Here is a 27,766-nt window from a genome sequence, read left to right as displayed (position 1 = left end):
AAGCTTTGCTACAATTTTTACATTTGTAGGGCTTCTCTCCATTGTGAGTTCTTCTGTGGCAAATAATGTCTGCTTTTTGACTAAAAGCTATGCCACAATCTTTACATTTGTAGGGATTCTCTCCAGTATGAGTTTTGCTGTGATAAATAAGGCCAACTTTGTGACTAAAGTCTTTGCCACATTCTTTACATTTGTAGGGCTTCTCTCCAGTGTGAGTTCTGCTGTGGTAAATAAGGGTTGATATTTGAGTAAAAACGTTTTCACATACATTGCATTTGTGAAACTTCTCTCCAGTATGAGTTTTGCTGTGGCAAATAAGGTGTGATTTTTGACTGGAAGCGTTGCGACATTCTTTACATTTGTAGGGCTTCTCTCCAGTGTTAATTCTTCTTTAGTAAATAAGGTTTAAGTTTTTAATAAGAACTTTACTATATTCTTCACAATTGTAGGGATTCTTTTCAGTGTGAATTCTGCTTTTCTTAATAAAGATTGATTTTTCTTTAAAAACTTTATCACATTCTGCCCATTGGTAGAGCATCTGTCTGTTGTGGGTTACTCTGTGGTTAATAAGACCATTTATTTTACTAAACGTTTTGCTAAATTTTTTATATTTGTAGGGCTTCTCTTCTGTATAAATTCTCTGATGGTGAACAAGGTCTGATTTTTTATATGATTCCTGGTGTTCACTCTCACTTTTAGTTTTCCATATTTTCTTTTGTTGCAAATAGTTAAGATCACAACTTCTATATTTCCCATTTATCACTTTGTGAAATATATGTTTCATGCCCTTTTCTGGTGAATATTCTTGGGTATCCTGTGGAGTCATGGCTGAAAGAAACAAAAAAATTAAAAATGCCTTATAGGCTAGGATAAGTATATTTTGCATACATAACATGAAATCAAGGTAAAATAAGTACATAAGAAGTGTAGCAGATTAGGAGATAAGTAATATTATTTATTCAAAAGGCCTTAATAAAAGAGGGGGTGCTTTACATATTCTGACCTTGGAGATAGAAAGTGTGGGGATGATGGAAACTGGCACCCTGAGTCCCACAATTGTAATTCCCAGCAGTTTCTCTCTGAAGCTATTAAGACAACTATACAGGTGCACTATCTAGTTTCTGTGATAATGTCCTTTGGGAGAAGAGGCTCTCTGTTTGCAGTAGCGAGCTCGCCTGGCATGCCTGCGGCCCAGGTTCTATCCTCAGCACCACATACCAACAAAGATGTTGTGTCCGCCGAGAACTAAAAAATAAATATTAAAAATTCTCTCTCTCTCTTCTCTCTCACTCTCTCTTTAAAAAAATAAATTAAAAAAAATACTACTAGGTTAGAATGTAGTCATTGTAAAAGAAGCTATGTAATTTTGGGGTATACTATGTACAGTCATGAAGAGGAGTAGCCAGTTTTTTTTCCCCTTTCACTGAATTTGAGTCTCTCTTTTCTGTTTGCATCTTTACAGTTTTCTTCACAAGAAGATTTGTAAAACATTCTGCTGGCACTCACAATAAAATGTAAGTTTTGGTAGTTAATCTGAATAAACTGGGACATCACTAAAGAAGAAAATGGAGGATCATAAAAAATTTGAAAATGTGTTAAATGTAGGGCAGTACGTGTTCAATGATTACAATCAAAAGAAATAAACCTAAGCTTCTGAAATGTTTTTTCTGCTAAATAACTACTCTGCCAACATCTTTTAGTTTTGTTTTTTTCATTTGAACGTCTCACTGTGTCCCCTGCTCTGTGTAGGCTACAAGAGTTAACATTAGTAAAGTGTGCTAGGAACTACTTATCTAAAGTGGAGAATGTATAACATACCAAGAAACAGAGAGATTAAAGAGCAACATAATATATATTAAAGAGTAAATCTTCTTTACTAAAAATGCCCTTTTTCTTTGAAACAAAAATCTGAAACTTATTCTTACAGAGAAATTCCCAGAAGATACAACAGAAGTAAATTAAATAATAACTATTAATTAAAAATTTTAAAGGGAAATTAAACTTACCCAGGAAGGCAAAGTTTCTATAGTTCTCTAACATCACTTCTTTATATAAGTTTTTCTGAGCAGACTGAAGGCATTTCCACTCCTCTTCAGTAAAATCAATGGCTATATCCCTGAGTGATAAAAGTAACTGTAAAAAGAATAGAAAAATAAATAACACATTGACCACATGAACATTTGCACAGTGTGTAAGTTAATTGAAATTAAAATGACAGTTAGTGGACTATCATGTAGGTGGTGTTTTAGAACACAATGATACTATGATATACTTCTGCAGAAAAAGTGATTTAAGTTCAAAAATGTATATATATTCCACAATTCTGAAACACATTATAAAACTCAGGCATTACCACAAAATTATATATATTGTAATTTTTATATCATAATCTAAATTATGTATATTGTTCAGATGAGAAAATTATGGTAATTAAAAAGGGGATTTCTCAAATTTTAACTGTACAACAAATAATCAGAGATTTACTGAAGTGTAGAATCTTATTTGTTATTTCTCTGATAGAGCTGGCTTTTCTGAATATATAGTGAGATCTCTAGTAATCCCAATAGCAATGGTATAAGAGAGATTTTGAAATGTAACAAGGTAGAAATACCACTTAATGGAAATATTTAATAGTGAATTTAAGTTCAAACATTTTATGGTATTTATGTATGCTATTAATATAAGAGAATATCAAAAACAATCCTGTTTGCATATTCTGTTTTATAATTTTAACAATTTTTATCATACAAAATATTATATGCATACACACACACACACACACACACACATATAATATATATATATATATATATATATATATATATATATAATTTGATTGATGCATATATTGTATGATGTTTATAATAGAATATACATATAGCTTTTCAAAAAGGGTAATTTGTTTTTTATTTTATTGGTTCTCTATATTTCTACCTAATAGTAAAATCAATTTTTATGGTATTATGCAAGCATGGGATATATCTTATCTGAATTAAAATCCTGTTCGAATATATACTTACATACCTAAGTATATATTATGGGATAGAAATATTATATAGATATATAGATATATATATATATATATATATATATATATATAAATATAAATATAGATATAGATATAGATATGTCTTTAATATTTCTATTCCCTTCCTTTTTATTTATTTATTTATTTGTTTATTTATTTACCATTGTGCAATCTACTGAACTTCTTTTCTTACTCTTCCCCGCTTTATGAGCTTTAGACTTCAGATATCAGCAAAAATTTTCAAACTTTGGTTTTAAATAAATGGTTTGTTTTACTTAGCATAAAATCTCCAGATTCATCCATTTCCTGGCAAATGTCATAAAGTCATTTTTCTTTATGGCTGATTCATAGTTTATTGTGTACGTAAGCAAAATTTTTTTATCCTTTTATCATTGAATGGACCCATTCATCATTGAATGGTTGGTTTTATAGCTTAGCTATTGTGAATTGTGCTGCTATAAACATTAATGTGGCTGTGTCAATGTAGTATGCTGATTTTATATCCTTTGGGTATATACATTGCAGTCGAATAACTGGGAAAAATTGTGGTTCCATTTGTTTAACAATATCCATACAGGTTATTATGTTTCACTTAGACCTCCATACAGCTACAAAAATTGCAATTCATCTAAACCTAACATGAAAATAAAACATACAGAAAAAATTAGTAAGCCATAAAATGACTAGAATTTATTATCAAATCATCCATCCCAATGAAAAGTAAATTTTAAAAACTAAAAGTAAAGAAAGTCTTATGCAAAAGAGCAAAATTAGAAGCTATTAAAGATAAACATAACACAGAGTTACCAATATCAATGTTGGTGCTTTTAAAAAGCAAATGAACCAGGTCTAGTTATGGACAACTATAGTTCTAGAGACTGAGGAGGATAAAAATAAAGGATCATAAATTTTAAGACAATATTATATATAATATTGTCATATATATATCATATATATATATATATATATATGATATATATGATATATATATATATATATATATATATATATATATATTGTATTGAGAAACTTAGTGAGGCACTTAGCAACTCAGCAATACTCTGTCTATAAGTAAAATATAAAAAAAAAGAACTGAGGAAGTGGCTTCATTGTTAAGCACCCCTGGGTTCAATCTTCAGTACAAATAAAAAAAAGTAGATACAATTAAATAAGCACTAGCAAATTTCAAAATTCAACAAATAAAAATTATGTCAATTATACAGTATATAATTGCAAATATTTGCATATATAATGATTTCTCACTTAATGGAAATACACTCTGGAAAATTTATCCTAAGTATCTTCTGCAATTTTCCAATTCTCTGAGTGCAATGACAAGAATCTCGATGGTATAGACTAGTACAAGGCTAAAAAATGCTAGATCCGTGGTTGTACATAAAGTCTACTGCTGACCAATATACCATGGTGCCACATGATTGATGTTATGAAGTTAAATCCATCAGGGTAAACCTCATAATAAAATAAATGGTGGAATTACTGAAAACAATAACAAAACTCCAAAAAGATGCTAGGATATTGGGAAAACAGTGTGTTAATAAAATACTATTTTATACCTTAAATCATAAAATTTAACATATTTTGATACATCAAATTCTGAATATGTTATTAATACTTAATACTGAAATATATATGAAATTACAAAGCTCAAAAGTTTACATACAAAAGATATGGTGCATATGGTGTTGCACATCTGAAATATCTACTATTCTGGAGTCTAAGGCATGAAGTTCAAAATTTATGGCCAACTGAAGAAATTGAGCAAACTCTATCTGGAAATAAAATTTAAAACAGAGCTGAGAATATGCTCAGCAATAAGATACTTTGGTTGAATCCCTAATATCACAAAAGAAAAAAAAATATTTTTTACAATAGGCTTAAACTTATGAATTACAAAATATTAATACAAAAAATCTATTCATAAAATGATTACTTAAAAGGTGCAAAACTGACAAGATAAAAAAAAAACTAATTTCCTCACATATAATCAAATGCTTATAAGAAGAAACAGATTGCAAAAGAAAAACAGAATAAATTCTTGAAAAGCCACTTTAAAAAGGATATAGTTAAGTGTTCAATAATCATAAAAACTCAAAATCTTTAGAAATTAGGTAACATTGAATAAAATCACATCATATAGATGAATTAAATAGTATTGATGAATATGTGGACTAAATGCATTCACAAAAGAGGAAAATAATAATTTATGCTTTTATTATCCATTTGTAGAAACTGTTTTGTAATAAAATGTATATGATACACCCACACAGGAAACAGAGACTAAAATTATAGAAACTGTACATAAGAATACAGCCATATTCTTCCAGAGTGAAAAAACAAAGGGGCATGGTTAAAGAAAGAAATAATTATTAAATTCTATAAAAAGTAAACTATCAGAGCTAGAATTTTTATTGATGAATTATATCCATTTTGACAAATACTATAAAATACCATGCATGTTTTATGTCAATGTCACATGAATGTTGCATTTCATATGCAAGTATATTTACAAAAGAAATATCCAGTATTTGACAAAATAAAAATACACAAAAGCAAATAAAAGACTCAAATATTCAACATATTTACAAAGGATAAAACTATTATTAAAATGACCATTTTTCCAAGGTTACACTTTAATAGTAACTGGTAAACATTTTATCATGCTTTACTTTTCATTAAAGAAGAAATCAAAGCAAAATCTTCTAAAATTTTCCTGGAATGTTAAATGTATATAAAATTAGGGAAGAACTCTCTCATATATAAGAGCAAATGTACTAGTGATTATTACCTGACACTAATGCATGTTATAATATTACAAAAGTGTTTTAATTTTAAGATAAATAAATCACAATACAGAAAACTACATAGGGCAATTCATATGTATGCAAATATCTTTTTATTGTTAATTAATATAGTATATAAATCAAAACTATCAATAAAATATTTAATATGAGTGAATGCTACAATCCAACCTCTAGGTAGATGTTAGAAAAAGAGGCACAGATCACAAGAAGGGACCTATGTACAGAATTAGTGTGACACTGGAATTATACAATAGCATCCACCAAACAGCAGATATAAAGAGATCATTTAAAAAAATAAAAATAAAAGCAGAATATAAGTCTCCCTCTATTTCTGGATACACCAAATAAATATATACTCCTATTTTGAACCTTCTTAAAATGTAAAGGAATTAGTGGCACACACATTGGAAAACTAAAAAAAAAAAAAAATCTACCAAGAGTTAAGTAGAATGCACATGAGGATTTTCCTGATTTGAACAATATGCCAAGTTACTGGAACGAAATGCCCAAATCCAGTATTAATATAAATAAAGGAAGATTTATTTGGGTTTGAAATGTATTATTTAAATCTAAATTAGCTATAGTTTAAATGCTAATTTATCTGTACACACAGAGGAAGGAATAAGATATACATGAGTATCAACGCTGGGGGGGGGGATGAATGGTTTCCTATGGCCATGCAAGATCCATGGGCTTTATTCCATTAGACCAGAGTGGAAGAGGTGTTAAATCTTAAGGGAACTCCTTAATCCCTTAGAGGGATTTGCCAACATTCTTTAAAAATGCAAATACCTGTTGCTGACAGTTGAACTTTTATCTAGACAGTACCAAAAAATTAACAGGGAAATACAGACCACCACTGAAAGCCAAAGTGGCAGTTTAGCACTTCCTGAACTCTCTCACCCAGCTCAATTTACTAATAACGCCAGACCTAACCCATTCTTTCTGTAAGTAATTTGTCCCAATATTAACTTTTTTCCATTCAATGGACTACTTCTGAAAACTCAAAGCATTAAAAGCACTGGTAACTGTGCAGGTGAAAATCTCCCTAGATCAAAAAGGAGTGGTTTCACATTGATGTGTTAACATTTTAATGGGCTAAAATATAAAATATTAGTGAAGAAAAATGGTTACAATCACAGTTCCCTTTTTATTTCTAAAATAGGTGTATATTGTTTTTTTTTTTGAGCGAACATAAGGCACCCCATGTAATTTAAAAAGCTTGCATCAGAATTTTAGTGCACCAGCCAACTATAAGATCTTCTTCATGAGCACAGCTGTTAGAATGGCTACTTTCAAAAAGTGGAAAAAAGGTGGAAAAGTAAGTAGTACTCCAATTATATGAATATGGAAGAAAAAACACACTGTGCTAGACTATAAAATTAGTGAAGACATTTAAAAAAAATGGAAGTTGAGAGTTCTCTAAGTTACTTTTTTGAGAAACTAAACTCTACATTTATACTGCTCTTGAACAAGAAAAGCCCCAAATACTAGTCTGGACTTATGAGAGGCATTATATTTGCCAGCTGTGGGATCCTCATTTTACATAGTTCTGAAACAGATCCAGGAAAATACCAGAGTAGGGAATGAGAATGCTTTCCTAAACATTCCACAAAAGGAAATCTGAGCACAAAGATACTGACAGGTTGTCTGCCCTCGGAGACCCAAATGAAGAATAGAAACACATGATTTTTCCAAAATCAAGTGATTCTTCTTTACTTTTCAATCATGTAAAATGCTCATAAACAACAACAGCAAAAAATTTGCTTTTGATTTTTTTTCTATGGAGCTGGGGATTTGAAACAGGAGCATGTTAATTCTGGGCTACATACCTGGCCATGTTTTAAAATTTTGAGACAGGTATTTCTAAATGTCTAATTGGTCTACCTAAGTTCCTGATGTTTACCTTGAAATTGCAATCTTACTGACTTAGGCACTTGAGTCTCTGGAATTAATATGCATGTATCATTGCACCCAGAGAGAAAATAATACTTTAAAGTCTCATCCAGTTTTGGGTATAACAATTGAAAATGCCATGTTCATTTGAAACACAATATGAGTAAAGTAACTGATAATACTATAAAAACGTAAGTGATAAAACTGGAAAAGGGGGAAGTTTTCATTGAACAAGAAACTACAAGTTTATATATAAATACAACTCAAAATACTAGGGCACAAATTTAAAATCACACTCAACAACTGTCTGAAAATAAATAAAATAAAATAAAATAAAATAACTACCAGGTATGTAGCTAAGTGATACAGTACCTCTGGCTCAATCCACAATACCACAATCTCCAAAAAGAAGGAGAATGAATTCAGGAGGAAAGAAAAACTGAGATACCTATAGAGTACCTCACCCAATTCCTGGAGGAAAAAAAATATATGGAGTTGTGATTGTGATGATCTCCCCACTCCAGAATTCACAACAAAATCTGAGAAGATTCTGAAATGTTGCCACAAGTGTTCTCAGATAGAACTTAAGGTAGGGGCTGAAGATTTTCTATAGGATACTATAGGACTTGTTAATATATGCTCCAGTTGACTGGCCAGTGGAGATTCATGGCTGACCTTTCTCAGAAGAGACACAGGACTGCAGAAACCAAAGATTACACCAGGGATTCTAGCCAACCATTGCTAGTTCCCACCATAGTCAGTGCAGCCAGTGTCAACCAGACTCACCATCCAGTCTCAGGATTTCACTGCACACTCATCATATAGTGTAGTTTTAGCAACCAAGTGTCCTCTCTATAAATCACAAAGTACCTATACAGGAGAAAAAATCAGGTTCACTGAACATAAGTGAGGGAGCCTAGAAATGGATACCCACACTGGCAGACTTCAAACCAGATGGTCAAAACGTGCTTTTCTTTACTGAATATGTGTAAATTGGACAATGCTTACATAAGGGCTCCTGATTGGTCCCAGCTTATGTCTTCATATACTATATCTGAGCCTAGTTAATTTTTGAATGACAGGAGACAACCTCAAATCCAGAAGTAAATGATGTCACAATAGTAGGGTCTTGTCTGTTTGTTTATTTATTTATTTATTTATTTATTTATTTATTTATTTATTTTCGTTTGAAGCACTGGGAATTGAAATCCAGATCCTCAGGCTGCAGCTAATTTAAGGCAAGGTGTTCTTGGATAAGTAAAATCCAGCCAACCCAGAAAAGCATTTGCATTTAAATTTGCATAAGAGGCCTTTTGAATTTGTAGATTACATATGTAAATATAATATTTATGGATGGAAATAATACAGTGACAATCCCATAAAATTTCAGTTGACTTCTCTTGTATGGAAATAGCTTGAACATTAAAATTATATGAGGAGGAAAGATAATTTTTTACAATTAATATAAAAATAGTAAAAATTGAATTTTATACTATAACCCAAAATTTCCACTATGTGAAAATTACCATTATGTTACTAAAATATTACTAATGAAGTATATGTATTTTTGGAAGAGCACCCTCAAAAATATTTCAAGACTCCAGAAAATCTCAGTTCATAGAACCATATTTGAGAGTTATGCTTGTCCTGAGTTAAGAAAGATGAAGGACATGATCACTTCTTTTTATGCTACAGGTAAAAGATACATTTTTTATACCAATATTTCTAAGAGATATAAAAAACTAGAGAGAAACAGCCCTGAGTGAGGGCAGGGAGATTTAACCAGAAAGTATATGGTGTGTGTGTGTGTATGTGTGTGTGTGTGTGTGTATGTTTCTGCAGATCCAAAGATTTGAGTCTATTATTTAAATTAATTAATGGTATATTCCTTATTTTATGATATGTCCTTAGACCCAATGGCCTGTCTATAACATTTTCTTTTCCTTCCTAGGATGAAAGCCCCTTAAGAAAGTGGGCTTGAAATGAAGACGAATTGTGTTGCTATTTTGATGTCACACACCTGTAATCCCAGGTAGAGGATTTGAAATTTTGCTTCTTTAAGAATACTACTAAAGAACAAGAAATAGAAACAAGAGTCACTAGGTGGGATGAATTCGATCTGAAAAGATTCCTCTCAGCAAAAAAAAAAAAAAAAAAAAAAAAAAAAAAAAAAAAAAAAAAAAAAAAACAATCAGTGAGGCAGAAAATGATACCAGAGAATAGGAGCAAATTTTTACCACATGCACATCAGATAGAAACCTAATTTCCAGGATATACAAAGAACTTTAAAAACTTAATGCCAAAAAAAAATTTCCTTAACAGTAAATGAAATGGGCTGAGGAACTGAAGAGACACACTTCTTAGAAGATAAACAATCAATCAATCAATTACAAAATGTTCAACATCTCTAACAATTAAAGAATTGCAAATCAAAACTACTCCAAAATTTAATCATACTCCAATCAGAATGGCAGTTACTAAAAATACAAGCAAAACTATATGTTGGTGAGGATGTGGGGAAAAAGGCCCACTGTTGGTAGGACTCTAAATTGGTGATACCAATCTGGAAAAGAATAAGGAGATTCCTTAGAAAACTTGGAAAGAAACCGAAATTCACCCAGCTACCCCACTCCTCAGTTTAGACCAACCACAGCTAAAAACAGTATAATACAGTGGCATATCCACATCAATGTTCATAGCAAAACAATTCACAATAGGTAAGCTATAGAACCAATCTATATACTCTTCAATAGATGAATGAATAAAAAATATGGTCTATATACACAGTGAAATATTGCTGAGCATTAAAGGGAATAAAATTATGAAATTGGGAAGTAAATGGATGGAGATGGAGAATATTATATTAAGGCAAGTAAGCCAGTCCCCCTAAACCTAAGACCTAATGTTTTCAATGCTCAGTGGATGGTGATCCACAATGAATAGAGTGGGAGGTAGCATGGAAGAAATGAAGAAACTTTGAATAAGAAAAAAGGTCAGGGAGGTGATGGGAGATGGTATAGAGGTAGGTAAGATGGTGGAATGAAATGAAAATCTTGTTGTACACAAAGTAGAGTTACATGGGTTTTTTAACTATACTTTCTGTAAAAAAGAGAAATAAAATTTTGTGCTCTATTTGTGCAATATGAAGTGAAATGCATTTTGCTCTATTAGCAAGTTAGAACAAATTAATAAATTAATTGACTTTTAGAAATTTAGGAAAGAAACTTGCCTTTCCCTAGATATATATATATATATATATATATATATATATATATATATATATATATATATATAAACATATGTGTGTGTGTGTGTGTGTGTGTATATATATATATATATATATATATATATATATATATATATATACATATATTCTGTATATAACATGCACACATATAAGGTATATAATTTATAAACTTTTTTCATATTTTATTGATTTTTTTAAATAAATGACAACAGAAGCATTATAATTCTTATTCTATGTATAGAACACAATTTTTAATATCTCTGGTTGTAAATAAAGTATGATGATACAAATTTGTGTCTTCATACATGTACTTTTGATGATGGTCTATATCACTATTCTTGCTAATCCACTTCCCCATTTCTTTTCCTCCCACCACTCTTCTTTATTGAGAATCCATCTATTTCTTTCATGCTTCCTCTCCCTACCCCATTATGAGTCAGCCTCCATATATCAGAGGAAACATTTGTTTTTTTTTTTTGTTTTTGGAATTGTCTAACATCACTTAGTATTATCTTCTCCAATGCTATCCATTTACCTGCAAATGCCAGATATGATTAATAAATAAATTTAGCAAAGTAGCAGGATATAAAATCAACACCCATAAATGAAAGGCATTTCTGTATATCAGTGAAAAATCTTCTGAGAAAGAAATGAAAAAAAATACCCCATTTACAATAACTTCAAAAAAAAAGATATTTGGGAATCAACTTAATGAAAGAGGTGAAGGATCTATACAAGAAAAACTACAGAACCCTAAAGAAAAAAGTCAAAAAAAGACCTTAGAAAATGGAAAGATCTACTTTGCTCATGAATAGGCACAATTAATATTATCAAAATGGTCATGCTACCAAAAGCACTATACAGATTTACAGCAATTCTGATCAAAATCCCAATGGCATTCCTCATAGAAATAGAAAAAGAAACCATTAAATTTATCTGGAAAAATAAGAGACCAAAAATAGTCAAGCAATCCTTAGCAGGAAGAATGAAGCAGGTGGCATCAATATACCAGACCTTAAATTATACCACAGTACCACAGAGCAATGGTAACAAAAACAGCATTGCATTTCAAAACAACAACAACAACAAAACAAACAAACAAAAACAAAAACAAACAAAAAAACAGACTGCCAAAGAATGCTACAGAATAGAGGTAACAGAAACTAACCCACAAAATTACAATTATCATATATTAGACAAAGGTGTCAAAAACATGCACTGAAGAAACGATAGCTTCTTCAACAAACCACAATCTCTCACCATGCACAAAACTCAACTCCAAGTTTATCAAGAACCTAGGAATTAAACCAGAGACTCTGTGTCTAATAGAATAAAACACAGGCTCTAATCTTCATCATGTGGGATTAGGCCCCAATTTCTTTAATAAGACACTGATAGCACAAGAATTAAAATAAATAAAATGAATAAATGGGATAGAATGAAACTAAAAAGTTTATTCTCAGCAAAAGAGACAATCTGTATGGTGAAGACAGAGCCTACATTTTAGGAGGAATTTTTTACCCCTCACACATCACTAATTTCTAGAATACATACAGAACTCAAAAAGCTAAGCAAATAATAATAATAATAATAATAATAATAATAATAATAACAACAACAACAACAACAACCCAATCAAGAAATGGGCCAAGGATCTGAACAGAGAGTTCTTAGAAGAGAATATACAATCAATCAACATTTTTTTATATATATCTGATTGGTTATGGTGCTCCCTTTTCAGGACCAAGCACAGTTCTGGTTCAGTTTCTAAGTAAGGGAGACATGAGCCAAAAGTATTCTCAACTCTCCTTTATAAATTATGAAATACGGGCTGGGGATGTGGCTCAAGCGGTAGCATGCTTGCTTGGCATGCGTGCCGCCCTGGTTCGATCCTCAGCACCACATACCAACAAAGATGTTGTGTCTGCCAAGAACTAAAAAATAAATATTAAAAATTCTCTCTCTCTCTCTCTCTCTCTCTCTCTCCCTCCCTCCCTCCTCTCTCACTCTCTCTTTAAAAAAAACAAATAAATAAACAAATTATGAAATACAATTTTCTATGTCATTTTATAAACATAGTTGGACATGGGAAATATAGGCTTGGAGCAGAGAACATTTTTTATTAGAAACACAGTATAAAAGAAAGATAGAAAAAACATACTTATTTGCACCACCTTGAACCACAAGAGAAATGGAACCTGGAATTCAGAAAAGAAAGATTTAAACTTTTATACTTGGGAATGTGGATGACATAGATGCCTAAAGTGAAAAAGTTATTACAAGCTTTTGAAAGAAAATTTATGTGAGTGCCAGATAATTGTTAACCAATTAGTATCTGCACAGTGTCTTACAGGGGCTTTGTCAGCTATTCACTACAGAAAACTACCCATAGACAGAACTGTATGAAATTTCTTTAAAGGCCATCAATGTATTATTAGCACCTAACACAGGGATGTCAGTCTGGGGAAATATTATTTACTCTCCAGTTTAAAGAGAGTGCATTGACAATACATTTCAGGGGCAACACATATACTTTTTATTTCTTTTATGTTAAGATGCTCTTCAGAAAAAGAATTCTCAAGACACATTTCTTAGAAGGGTAAATGCCTGGAGACTACAAAATGAAAAAAAAAAAAAAACACATCAGTGGCCCTGAGTTACTCAGTAAAGAAATAAATTTAAAGGTTATTAGAAACTGAAAAGAAAAACAAGTAACTATTTCTAAAAATAAATATACTCATTAGTTGCTATCTCCACAACATATCATTAAGTAAACAACAAATTATGTATGAATCTTTTTAGGATTTGGCCAAATTTCATTCCATATGATTTTATATTAAACCCCAAAATCCAGATAATAGAATTCATTATTCACTGCCAAAAATATTCCAGAAGAAAATTCTTTAAGGAGTGGATATTTAGTAAATCTGTCATTTAACAATTTGAATACCATATGATTTTAGGAAATTTACTCACTTTCCTGCAGCCATAGTATAGAGATATTTCTTATTTATTGTTCCTGTAGTAATTTCCAAAGATAAGCCCTAGAATCCACTTTAAATTACCTGCACTTGCAATCACACAAGAAACCTATAATAAATGATGAGGAAAGAAAAAAGGCAATTTTTAAAAATAATTTAAACTTTTTTCTTTTTCTTGAAATCAAACTTTAGCTGCATTTTTTGATCCATTTATCATCTTTTAAGCAAAAAATATATAAAATCCAGAAGTTTGAACTGCAAATTTATACCTGAGATATGTTTATTAACTATAAAAATTCAAGATCTTTAGAAATTAAAGAAATGCATAATAAAAACCCATCATGGTAAAAATTAAGTAATATTGGTGAACATTTAAAACAAATGAATAATAATTAACTCAAAAGAAGATTAAATTTGTATCTATTTGTGGAAACTATTTTGCTATTGAATATACAAAATACTCCCCATCACAGAGACTTACTGAAATTAGAGCATATGTGACCATAACATATAAGTATGCAATGGTACTCATGCAAACACTTGAAGCCGAAGGGCATTGCTCAATACAATACACATCTTGGAAGAGATAAATAATCTGTAGAAAAAATGGTCACTAGGGCCAGTCACATTTCATGATATATCCAGTCTAAACCACAGCATAAAACACTATGTATAAATTTTACATAGGTGCCTTATGCAAGTGGTATTACACATGTGTACATTTTTAGAAAAAAAATATGTAGAACTTATGAGACAATAAAAATCAGAAAAAGCACATAAAAGACTAAATTATACATCCCATGTACAGATAATAAAACTTATCATTATAAAGATGATAATTTTCCCCAAAATTAAACCATATTTCTCACGAAAATTGCTATATATAAATATGAATATATGACAGTGAAGTCTATTTTTATGTATATTCTATAAAGCAATAATTTAAAAAATCTATAAATAAATATACGATAGAAGAAAATATGAGAATAGAAAAAGGGGAAGTACTGGATACTTGAGGTAGAGAAAATTATATTCCATGTTTTTTGGAAATGTTAAACTAAACATGATTATTAAATACAACAATAATGCAATAAAAATTTTAAAAAAATCAACAAGCTTTACTTTAAATGAAGAAACCAAAGCATAATTTTTTTTAAATTCATCTACAAAGTTATATGTAACTTTATCCAAAAACCTTTTCAATTATAAGAGCATCAAAAGAACTTATCATGATCTACTATTCATATATATTGTGAAATTATAATATTACAATAATCATCAAAGAATTGAAAGGGTAAAGTTTCTAAGCTGCAAAGCCTGAATTAAAATGTAAAAGACCGGGCATTGTAAATGTCTAAGCTGCAAAGCCTGAATTAAAAAGTGAAAGACCAGGTATTGTTAAGTTCCTCTGCTACACCCAGAACCTGAAATTCCTGAGATAGTTAAGACAATTCCCTACTGGCCATTTAGCCTAGGGCCCTGTGCAGCTTGTCATGTAGGCATACAAGGCCCGAACCAATCAGTTTGAATGTGTACCTGCTTAGGAGTGACCAATCACCCCGCCCGACCTGTTCCCGCCAATGAATGTGCTAATCATGTATGAGATTTGTTGTTCAATTTTCCCGCGCCTCATGCTGATTTTTTCTGATGTATGCAAAGCCCCTGCCCTCCCCAAAAAGTGTACTTAAGCACTGCTTAGCCTCTGCTCTGGGCTGCTCTTGCTTCTTGAGTAAGCCTAGAGCCTCAGCGCACTGAATTGGATCCTCAATAAATCCCCTTCTGCAATTGCATGAGTCAGTCTCTTGGTGGTCTCTTCCTCTGACTTTTCACTGGACCCTTACAGAATCACAATATAAATAAGATTCCCATATGAATACATATGTATGTAAAAACAGTATACTTTATTGCAATAACAAATTCTGGATAAATCAAACCATAACAAAAATAATTTCAGCAATTTAGATAGGGCCTTTCTCAAAATAAATTTAAACCTGTTAGGGCTGTTTACTGGTGAAGAGTCCTTGCTTCCCCAATGCTGAAGTATAACACCAGAGAAGTGCACCAAGGCAAGTTTAGAGTGGAAAGTAGAAGCTTTATTAAAGGACAGTAGAAAAGACTTCTTCCCAGAGGAAAAAGGGGACCCAAGATGTAGAATCCATGAAAAGGATTTTTTGTAACTAAAGTCTTTTTAGCATTTTTATACCTAGGGTCTTCCTTCAGCTATCCTACATTCCTGTCACATTGCTGTCCTTTGTTCTATTATCTTGCAGTGATGGAATGTAGGTGGAAAGGCCCAAAGTGTGGAGGACATGTGGGCTAAAGGAGTATTCTGGGCAGGAAGGCTTTTGGGATTAGCACCTCTATGTTTACTGTGAGCTGCTTCATTAAAATTTCCTTGGGATGGGCTCAGGGCCTTGGGGACATTTTCAATTCCCCTTATCCTGGATTCCATTCTCATTATGGTGTTCATTCTTGATGTTACTGGATATTAGACCCAATTTACCTAACTACACTAACTACCTATTTGTAAATCTGGCTTCACTACCAAGGATATGGCTAGATAGTACAGTATCCCTCAGTTCACCTAACTTTAAGAAAATAATAATAATAAAGGAAGTAAAAATAAAAGAAATGAAAAGATACTCTTCAGAAAAAGAATTCTCAAGACATTTTCACAAAATGAAAATTAGCTGGCTTAAGAGGAAATTAGGTATCCCAAAATGACAACTCCTCTCCTGCAGCAAAATGGCCCTTGGAGATTTGATTTGATAAGTATTCCACCTGTCAATCTCCAGCATCTGGGCTGCAGAAACACACCTGCTACATAGTATTTTATGCAGATGCTGAGGATGCCCTTTGAGCATAAGGAAGGCAGCAAAGATTCTCTGCCACTGACATGTTCTAGACTTGGTTGTCCAATAGGACTGAGGACATAGTGGCCCAGTGGAGGACTTAAGCCTGCAGACTCCAGAGACTGCCCAGAGTACCAATCTGCTAGCTCCAGTTTTCACCACAGCCAGTCTTGTGATTCCAATAGTCTTTCTCCCCTAGCCTCCCTCACCAGGCCAATGCATACTCACAATTGCCTAGTTCTCAGGAGTCGGGCCTGCTTGGGATCCTCAGCTCATGCCCAGCAAAACAACCTGTGACTCTAAAGTGTGACACTAAAGTCCAGGCAAATGGCAAAAATTTAGGACTCAGGAGATAAGAAGTGAAACCCCATCCTCCTCCTCCCTGATGACACACAGGATTGGACAGTTCTCACAAAATGCTCTTGATTGGAAGGGGCTTCAGATCATGAACATTGAATCTGAGAGAAGTGAGCCTTTTTGGAGTGACAGGGAATATTATCCAATCCAGGCATGAATAAGGGCTAGAATCTCAGGTTTTTGAGTGCTGTTTTTTTTTTTTTTTTTTTTTTTTAATCTGAGAAATGTACCCCAGAGTCTCAGGCTGCTGTTGTTTTAAGGCAAGGTTTTTTTCCATAAGTGGGAACTAAACCAACCAACATAACATTTTCATTTTGAAAGGGTAAAGTTTCTAAGCTGGAAACCTTGAATTGAAATGTAAAAGATTAGGTACTATTAAGTTCCTCTGTTACACCCAGATTCCTGAGATAGTTAAGACAACACCCTACTGGCCATTCAGCCTAGGGCCCTGTGCAGTTCGTCACAGGGCCCGAACCAATCAGTTTGAATGTGTACCCAGTTTAGAAGTGACCAATCACCCCTGCCCAGCCTGTTCCCGCCAATGAATGGACTAATCATGTATCAGAGTTGTTGTTCAATTTTCCCGCGCCTCATGATGATTTGTTCTGATGTATGCAAAGCCCCCCACCCTCTCCAAAAAGTGTACTTAAGCTCTGCTTGACCTCTGCTCTGGGCTCCGGGCTGCTCTCCCTTCTTGAGTGAGCATGGAGTCCCAGCGCGCTGGAATGGATCCAATAAATCCCCCTTGCAATTGCATGAAGCTAGTCTCGTGGTCTCTTTCTCCGACGTTTCGCCTGACCCTTACATTTTAAACTTACATATAATTTCATTTCAGTTTATGGATTATATATGCTTGTATATTATTCAGGAATTAATAGACAATAATGACAATAACTATCAAATTTTATTTAATTTTTTTGATCTCTGTACTTTTTAGGTGACAGGTTGAACTTCGAACTGGGAAGAAACCCCCTAAAGTAAAAATGCTCAATAAAAACAACACATAAGGGGCTGGAATTTTGACTCAGCAGTAAAGTGTTCACCTCCCATGTGCCATACCCTGGGTTCAATCCTCAGTGCCACATAAAAATAAATAAGTGAAATAAAGGCATTGTGTCCAGCTACAGATAAAAATACTTAAAAAATAAGTTACAAGGTCAGAAACCATCTCTACCTCAGAGCAAAGACTGTCCAAGGAAGGGGGCATGACCCTTGTCCTTGTAAAGACACACAGAGCACTCCTAGGCACATACCCATCCTGCTGAGCTGTTTATCTACAAATAACAGGATAAATCTGCTTTACCTGGTGTCCCTGACTCATTCAGGCTAGGTGGGGACCCATAACAACCCCCTAGAAACTACCAATCAGCATGAGACAGGGAAAATACCTGGGATGCCAGATGACCCTTCCAGTAGTTTATGGTGGTTGATAACATTTTGGGAAACCATATAGTTCAGCAAATACTTCCCTAGTGGCCTAAGTCAATTAGTTCAAATAAATCCCCATCTTGTAGTAACCAATCACCCTTACCCAACTTGTTCCCACCAGTGAATGTGCTAATGATGTTTTAGAATTGTTTATGATTTTCCCAAGGTGTGTGATGATTTGCTAAGAGATGCTATGATGTATGTGGGGTACCTGCCTTCCCCAAAGAGTGTACAAAACTGCAGCAAACACTGGGCTCAGGGCCTCTAAACCACAAGTTGCTTTGTGTGTGGAGGACTGAGCTAGCTCGCAATAAACACCTCCTTGTTGCTTACATCAGTCTTCTTCTCTGGTGGTCTTTTGGGGGTCCCGCATTTGAGCATAACAGTCTCTCCTGAAAGCCATGGGAAAAGACAGCACTCCAGTTCTCTAGGAATGCAGTTTTATAGCACAAAAAGTTGCAAAAGGGGAATATCTTGAGAAATTTAAACAGATAAGAGGATTTTGACAAGCATAATACAAAGGCAGGTAGTAGGTTAATGGTCTAATTGGTTCAGCACTTAGGGAGTAAGCTTAGATCACAACATCAGAATTTATGATGCACAACTAAAGTTTCAAGTGAGATGTTATTTGGTCATGAAAAGCCAGAATTTATGAGTCATCACTAAAGTTTCAGGGAGGGTTGTTATCTCATCTGGGAAAACCAGACATGGGTGAGTTCAAGGCACTGGCAGGCATTTCAAGCAAGTTTACAAATCACAGTAATTTATAATGAAGCAGAAATTAACTTTTTATGCCTGTGACGAGATGGCTCCCAATCTTAAAAGGAAATTAGGCTGGATTTTTCACTTGCTATGGCCATAGCTTTTAAAGTATATGTTTCATATTTTAACAAGTATGAGCATTAAATTATTAATATTAATTACTACTAATTTTTAAAAGACTAAGTAAAATAGAAACTAAGATATTTGTTATTAAATGCATAAAAATTTTGATTAATATATTGATGATATAAACATGGAAAATTTTGACAATGATAAAAAGACTTTTAATATAAGGGCTTCAATATTATAAGTCCCTCATGTTCAGTGGGTCAGTCCTTCAATATTTTTTTTTCATTTTCTTTGGTCATTTTGAATTACACTTCTACAAATGTTTGTTAAGTATACAAATTTATGATTTTGTATTTTGGAAAGTAGAAAAATGGCAGATTTGACCTCCTGTCAGGATTTTAAAAATTATAAGCTATGTGAGGAATCTTAGCATTTTTTTTCATATTTGCACACAGTCCAATTCTAGAGAGGAATGAGTTGGAGATATAGTCTACTGTCCTGAGCAGAAGAGAAATTTCCTTAGGCTATTTCTAAAGCTTTTAACTTTTCTAACTTTTCAGAATTTTTGGTAATATGGAAAAAAACATTATTTATTTTTAAGAAATGATTTGTTTGAAATTAATTATTTATCTTTCCTACATTATTTTTCATTTTCATTGATTTTTTTAGAAGAACTAACAGAACAGAATTCCAATAGTGTTCCATGTAAATTTAAAGGTATGTTTCTAATGATCAAGATAGAAAGCAGAAGCAAAACATCATCTAGTTTGATGGTTCTTCCTCAAACTACAGAGTTACTTATTTATTTCTGCCATTATTCACTAGGTTCCTGAGGTTGTAGAAATCATCAGCCAACAAAGAGAAATGTCTTTTTAGTTTGTTTCTCACAACTAATTCAATCTAAAATACACTAGTATCACTGTAGTTTCGGACCAAAGTGTGTTTCTAAATAATAAAAATATGTATACATAAATATATAAATAAATACTATGAAAATATAATATTAGATAGATTTTTTCCTGGATAATCATTTTGTAAATATTTCCCTTTAGACACAGTTCAGGGAACAAAATGTCATAATAAGACAAAAATCTTACATTGCTACACAGAGTAATTAAGGCACATACTAAGAGCTTGGTATAAAACTTGGCAAAGAGACATAAATAACTAAAGAACACCATAGAAAATTATACCTAAATGCAAAGAAGCAAATTCATAGTCTTTAAGTACATGAAGAGATAAGTTATCATAGCAAATTTTATAACTCAGTAGTTGCTAATATACAGAGATAGAGATATTTATTAAGAAATGGATTTATGCAGATTTTTGGTTTAAAAAGGGAAAGATCAAATAATGTAGGTGATTTAAACATGAGCAATAATATTTTTCTGCATTCAGTACCTTTTTTGCAGATATATGAATTATAATTAATTACAACCAGTAAAATGCAGACATAGTGTAAAGATTATTCACTATGAGGAAAACTACTTAAAAAGCGAACCAAAACTTCCATTCTTGTCCAAATGTTTATTCCTGACAAAACAACTGCTTCTTTTGAACCATTTATGTAGCTATGATTTTTTGAAATAAATATTTTGGTGATATTTTTGCATATTACTTAATGTATTTATGCTTCACATTTTCTCTTTTGTCTTATTTTACCACATATATTCTGAAAGAAAATATTTCTAACTCCTAAACTCCCTTGATATTTGAGCTATCTTTTAAGTTTTAAGCTTAAATCATTTCTATAATGAATACTGTGCTTTCAGTAAAGAATTACTATTATTATGCACCTGGCTTATTTACAGGAGTTTTGTTGTGTTCCTTGATTTTATTTACAGGGAAGTTTAAAAAAAAGTTAATGTTGAACCAAAACACAAAGAAAACACTACCAACTCCAATTTTAAATAAAATTAAATCAAGATTGTATTGTGTACACAAAAGCTGGCCAGGACTGTCTCTTACAAGATATCATGCTAGAGATCATCCCCCTGATCTTCAGGAAACAATTTTTACAGCACAAAAAGTTACAAAGGAGGTGAGTGTCTAGGGTATGTACTACTAACAAGATTTTGACAATCATAATGCAAAGGCAGATAGCAGATTAGGGATCTGCATGGCTAACATTCCAAGTTAGGAAATAAATTCAGCTGGGGCTGGGGCTGGGGCTCAGTGGTAGCTCACTAGTCTGGCACATGTGAGGCACTGGGCACTGGGTTCAATTCTCAGCTCCACATATAAGTAAATGAAATATAGGTCTATCAACAACAAATATCTTTATCTTTATCTATCTATCTATCTATCTATCTATCTATCTATCTATCTATCTATATATATATATATATATATATATACCAAATAATTGACATGGACTTTGATCTAATTTGTTGTGTACTTTAGCCCTTAAGATTGAAGTTGGCCAGGCATAGTGGTTCATGCCTCTAATATCAGCTGTTTACAAGACTGAGACATAAGGATCGTGAATTCAAAACCAGTCTCAGCAGTGGTGAGGCACTAAGAAACTCAGTGAAACCCTGTCTCTAAGTAAAATAAGGGTAGGGATGTGGTTGAGTGGTAGAGTGCCCCTGACTTCAATCCCTGATTTCCCCCCCCCACAAAAAAAATGGGGCTGGGTAAATTGCTCAGCTTGTAGAGTGCTTGCCTTCTAAGCATGAGGCCCTAGGGTCAATCCCCTGTAAAGAGAGAGAGAGAGAGAGAGAGAGAGAGAGAGAGAGAGAGAGAGAGAGAGATTGAACTTGCATGTAATTTAAATTCAAGTTAGTCCAACTTTTATTTTTTCCTTCCACACCAGAAGAAAAGAGTTTCTTTAAATGTTTGGAAGATTCTGTGGGTTATTCATTTATTTATTTTTTATTTACTTCTTTTTATGTGGTGCTGAGGATCAAACCCAGGACCTTGCACATGCTAGGTGAGCACTCTATGGATGAGCCACAACCCCAGCCCCTTCTGTGGGTTATTAATAAATTGGTCTGACCATAAATAAATAAACAATCAAATATATTAATAAATAAATTAACCTTCAATTGATGACCCATTACAGTTTTTAAAATTTCTTAATTGGGACACATAAACCTCATTTAGGAGAGATTCATTTTTTTTTTAATATCACCTACTTTCATTCTACTTTCTTCTCATGTGAAAATCTCAGAATGATAAATTAAAATATATATTTTTTTAAATGTCCTTCAGTTCTTGTAGAAAATCATAAATGATGCATCCATTTGAAATAAAGCTTGGGAAAATAATGATTGATAATGCTGAAATTGGAGTTTTGATATGAGATAAAATTTCTTAGTTTGCCAATTGTATCTAGGTGATTGTCTCATAAATTTTAAAGGAAAAAAATCAAAAAAATAGTACTCCCACCATGTGGTATGAGGAATGATATCAGAAAAAAAAAAACTCATTTTAGTGTGCCATCTCAGAAATTTACTAATGGTTTAGGCAGAACACAGAGCAAAAAGAATTTAGAATAGGCTTTGGAAAAGGCATCTAGACTACCATGTGTGTTCACTTTCATTCTTTGAGTGACCCATCCTTTTTTCTTCAAATTCAATCAGGAATAACCCCTGGGACAAAGGACTTTGTTGAAGGTGTTCTTACAAGTGGGCTTCAAGGTCTTTTACATTTTAAATAGGCCTTAATGGTGCTCATTAACATCTTCCAGTTAGCCACCAGGTGTTGTTGTGTGAGGCCCATTATCCACATTACAAGGTCATTCTACTATCTATTCTATTTTATATAGTTATTCACTGTGAACAGAGAACCCTATATTTGGATATGTGAACAGAGAGCTAGAAAACTAGGGGTTTATTCTGAGACCTATGGAGAGCTAAACTGAAGTTCTGGATTTCAGATTTTTGTTCTCATTTGAGATATTGCTTCCCCTACATTTAAAAATCTCAGGACTCATGAAGAGAATGAGTTAAAAGCCAGCATTATCAAATTTTTGAGGCCCTAAGAAATTCAAAGGGACCCTGTCTCTAACTAAAAATATATAAAAAGGGGTGGGAATGTGAATCAGTGGATGAACGCCTCTGGGTTGAATTTCTGGTACCAAAAAGAAAACAACACACAAACACACACACACAAAATTAAACAAACAAACAAACCCTCATGAGTAACAAGCCCTAAAATCAACAGCCTATCTCATGCATGAGTACAACAAATAGATTCAGGGTTCTCTCTTAATATTTATCTCAGTCTTCACTACACAATCTGGAGACATGCTGGACTCATGGCACATGGAAGCCCACAAAGGGCTTTAGAAAGAAGCTGAAAGCACCATACAATAATGGAACAAAATGCCCAGGTTTTCAACTGCTCATCTAAGCCTCACTAGACTAGTCAGAGGCCAGTGAAGGATAAGCTGTCCCACAGAGACCCTCTGGCCACAAGATTCTGGAGTGGACCATGAGGAATCCCTAGTTATTACTGCCAGTTTCCACCATTGCCACTCTTCTCAGCTTTAAGCCACCTTTCTACCCAGTATCAAGATAAAAAGGCACACTTACCATTTTTTGGCTTTCAGGGTTCTCAGCATTCTCTCTGTGATTTGTTTTCAGATTCTGCATAGCACAGACACCTGGGCTCCAGATTCAGGACAGAAAGCCTACAAAAAATTGAAAAAATGGCGGGATCAAGATGCCAAGGGAACAGAAGATTGTGGAAGCCTGCCCCCTCATCACCGGCTGCATGAGGATTGGACAATGCTTACCTAAGAGACTGATTGGTCAAGGCTTCAGGCACTGCCTCCAGCCTGAACCAACTGAGTGCAGAATCAGTCTGAATGACCGGCTGCTCCATTGTCATTGTTAAAAGACTACAGATCAGGGCTGAGAATATAGCTTAGTCAGTAGAGTGCTTGTTTTGCTTATATAATTCCATGGATTCAATCCCCTGCACTACATACATACACTCCCTCAAAGTAAAGGACTTTGGGGACTAGGGTTATGGATCAGTGGTAGAGTGCTTCCCAAGCATGAGTGAGGTATTCAGTTAAACACCCAGCACCACACTAAAAAACCAACCAACAAACAAACTACTAATGGTATTGTGTCCATCTAAAAAAAAATATTCAAGAAAAAAATAAAGACTTTGTAGTGGACATGTGCACCCTCACTACAGAACCCATAAACACTTTTTATATATAATTTATACATATATATCTTCCGACAGGGTATAAAATTCTCCTTGATGGCTTTTCAAATAACTTATATTACAGATATGCTTCACAACCCTGAAATTCTCCGCACGTCACTTATTATTATTATCATTATTATTATTATTGGGTTTGTGAATGTGGTTATTTTAAGGCAAAGTTTTCTTTTAATACTAGAACCTATCCCAGAGGGAAGTGCATTGACATTTATAACTGTTTATAAGGTTAAAGCAATTTGTGAATAAATATGTCTATATTTTTATTTATGAAAATGATATCACAATTTCTTTATTTTTTTTTAACTTTTCTGTTCTTTGTCTCATAAAAAAACAGTTTGACCTTCAAACTCATTAGCAATGTCCCCATATCCCTTCCCCCCAAAAAAATGACTCACATGTATAACTGAAATTATTGAGACTAATAAATGTTGGATCCTTTATTTTAAGTAGTGAAGTCTATAGTTTTTTTTTTATTTTCACCCTCATATGAAGCCAATTTTTATAGCTTTCTTGTTGTGTAACAGACCTCTAATATTCTGCATATTTTACCCCAAAATCTGATCACTTTGGACTATTGATGTCAGGTTGGAGGGGATCTCAAAGTGGTCATGCACAAGGCAGAAAATGGATATAGTAAGATGTAAGAATGGAGATTGCTGAGTATGTAGATTTTGCATTACAAAATAAGTATTGGTGGACTATATGGGAGTAAAGAGAAAAAGAGCAATGAAAAAAAAAGAAAAACTTGAGCAGTAGAGGGGTTCATATGTTGCAAGTCTACAATGATGGTATGAATGTAGAGGCATAGTGTTCTTGGAAGCAGCAATAAAATTTGGGGGGAAAGTAAAAGGAAATTTTTGCACAGTTCCCAAGTAAGAGTGCCAGGTGAATGGGTTCTGTGTTCAACTCTTCCCACCTAGGAGTGGAATTTACAGTTCATAGGGTATGTTTCAGTAAGTAGTAAAACACCATTTCCATGTACCTTTACACTTTGTCATGGCTACAAGCTGACTTTGACAATTCCAGTCACATTACATATTTGCAGTTGTTAGTTATAAATTAATTAATTAATTCCATTATTTATTTGTTTCTTTTTTAATTTACTTTCTTTAGTTGTCATTGTTTTTTACATTACTGGTGATTATATAATTGCATAAGTATTCTGAATATAAATTTTTCTTAAATATTGTTTTATGTGCATATTCATACATTTATTTTCATTTAAATGTTTTTGTTTTTGGCCAAGCCTAATTTATAATAGATCTCAATCTTTGTGTTTGAAGACTACATAAAATCACATTATTCCAAATAACTCAAGGATCTATCATCTTGGCAGAACCCTAATCACCCACTAAAGTTGACCCAGTCTGGGTCAATTATAAGCTGTGTCAAAATCTTTTTTTCTTATACAAACCTTAGTAAAGATTTTCTCTCTCACTTTTATATATTAGAGAGCAGACTAACTTTCCAAAGCAACAGTTAATTACCCAGATGTGCTTTTCAACTAGCTCACTATTATTTTTGAATTATTTACATCCTTGACACTAAGAATGTCACTGATTACTTTTTTATTTTTGCAAGCTCGCTCTCTCTCTCTCTCTCTCTCTCTCTCTCTCTCTCTCTGTCTTTCTCATATTACAAATTGAAATCATATATGCTTTTTTGCTAGGAAACACTCTCAGCCTTTAATAAAATATTCTATAAAAAAGGGGTCTTGCTGATTTTCTTACAGCCTCACTAAGTTGCTGAGGGTGACTGACTTTAATGTTTTGGAATAAAATGTTACAGATGTTAGTATTTATATATATATATATATATATATATATATATATATATATATATATATATAGTGTGTGTGTGTGTGTGTGTGTGTGTGTATATAATTGAATACTCACCAGGAGTATATACACAATACAAGTAAAGCAAAAGTGAACGAAAAAAAATGGAATGAATGAATGAATATATAAATAAATAAAACAGATGAAAAAGAACAAAGATTTTATGTGACTGGAATTGTCAAATGTTGATTGTGGCCTCACAAATTTGTAAAGCTACTTGGAAATAGTTTTATACTACTTACTTAAACTACTTATCAATTCCACTCCAAGGTGGGAAGAAATAATCACATAATCCATTCATCTGACTCTTTCTTTTGGGGACTGTGACAGAGTTACCTTCTTCTTTTGCTTCTACCTTATTTCTGCCTCCAAAGAATCCCTTATCCTCATTCTACTATTGATCCATCAGTAGACGTTTTAAATATGAACCGTTGAGCTTGTCATTCTTTCCCTCTTTCCTTCACAGCATATTTTTTTCTACCACTATCTACTCCACAAATACTTTTTCATAAATACTCACTACTGCATGCTCAGCATCCTGCAATCTCACATCCTTAACCATCCCAATCCTGCCTTTTCCATGGATCACTTTGAGATCCCCTCCACTCAGATAGCAGTAGTCCAGAGTAAGGTAAGGTTAGGGTGTTATATATTCAGGTTTTTAGAAGTCATTTACATAATAATAAGCCTATAAAAAGTGGGATGAATTTTAGCTGAGGTTAAAAAGAAAATCTACAGACTGAACTTTTAAACTGAATTGTCTAAAATTCACTAATCTCAATAATTTGGAAAAAGAAATTCTATTAAAAGAAGAGTAAAGAAAGAACATAATACATAAAGTGACAAATTTGAAGACACACCAAGTATATATATCCAAAGACTGTCATATATTGGTGCTTTCAAAAGACAAATTAATTTGAAATAAATGTGGTTAATGTGAGATGTAGTAATCATTTATTAATTTTATATAATGGTAGTATATATGTATATATATATAAAATGCATCTCATATAATTATATGTTGCAAGAAATGAATTCTACAGTAATTTTCTTTAATTTTGCTAAAACACTATAAATACCTAAATCTGGGTATATGTATTACCAAATATTCAGGATACATTTTATATTTTATACTTTATAAAGTTTATCACTGACCAACAGACTTTTTTTTCAATTTGTAAAAGGAGTAGTATTTATTGCCAATTAGAACATACTGCCATCATTTATTTTTCATTTTTAATTAATTTTTAATTATATATGACAGCAGAATTCATTATAATTCTTATTAAACATATAGAGCAC

The sequence above is a fragment of the Spermophilus citellus genome, assembly GCF_964194105.1.
Source record: "Spermophilus citellus genome assembly, contig: SCAFFOLD_147, whole genome shotgun sequence".
NCBI lineage: Eukaryota > Metazoa > Chordata > Mammalia > Rodentia > Sciuridae > Spermophilus > Spermophilus citellus.
The sequence above is the reverse complement of the archived record's forward strand: the minus strand, read 5'-3'. Positions refer to the sequence as shown.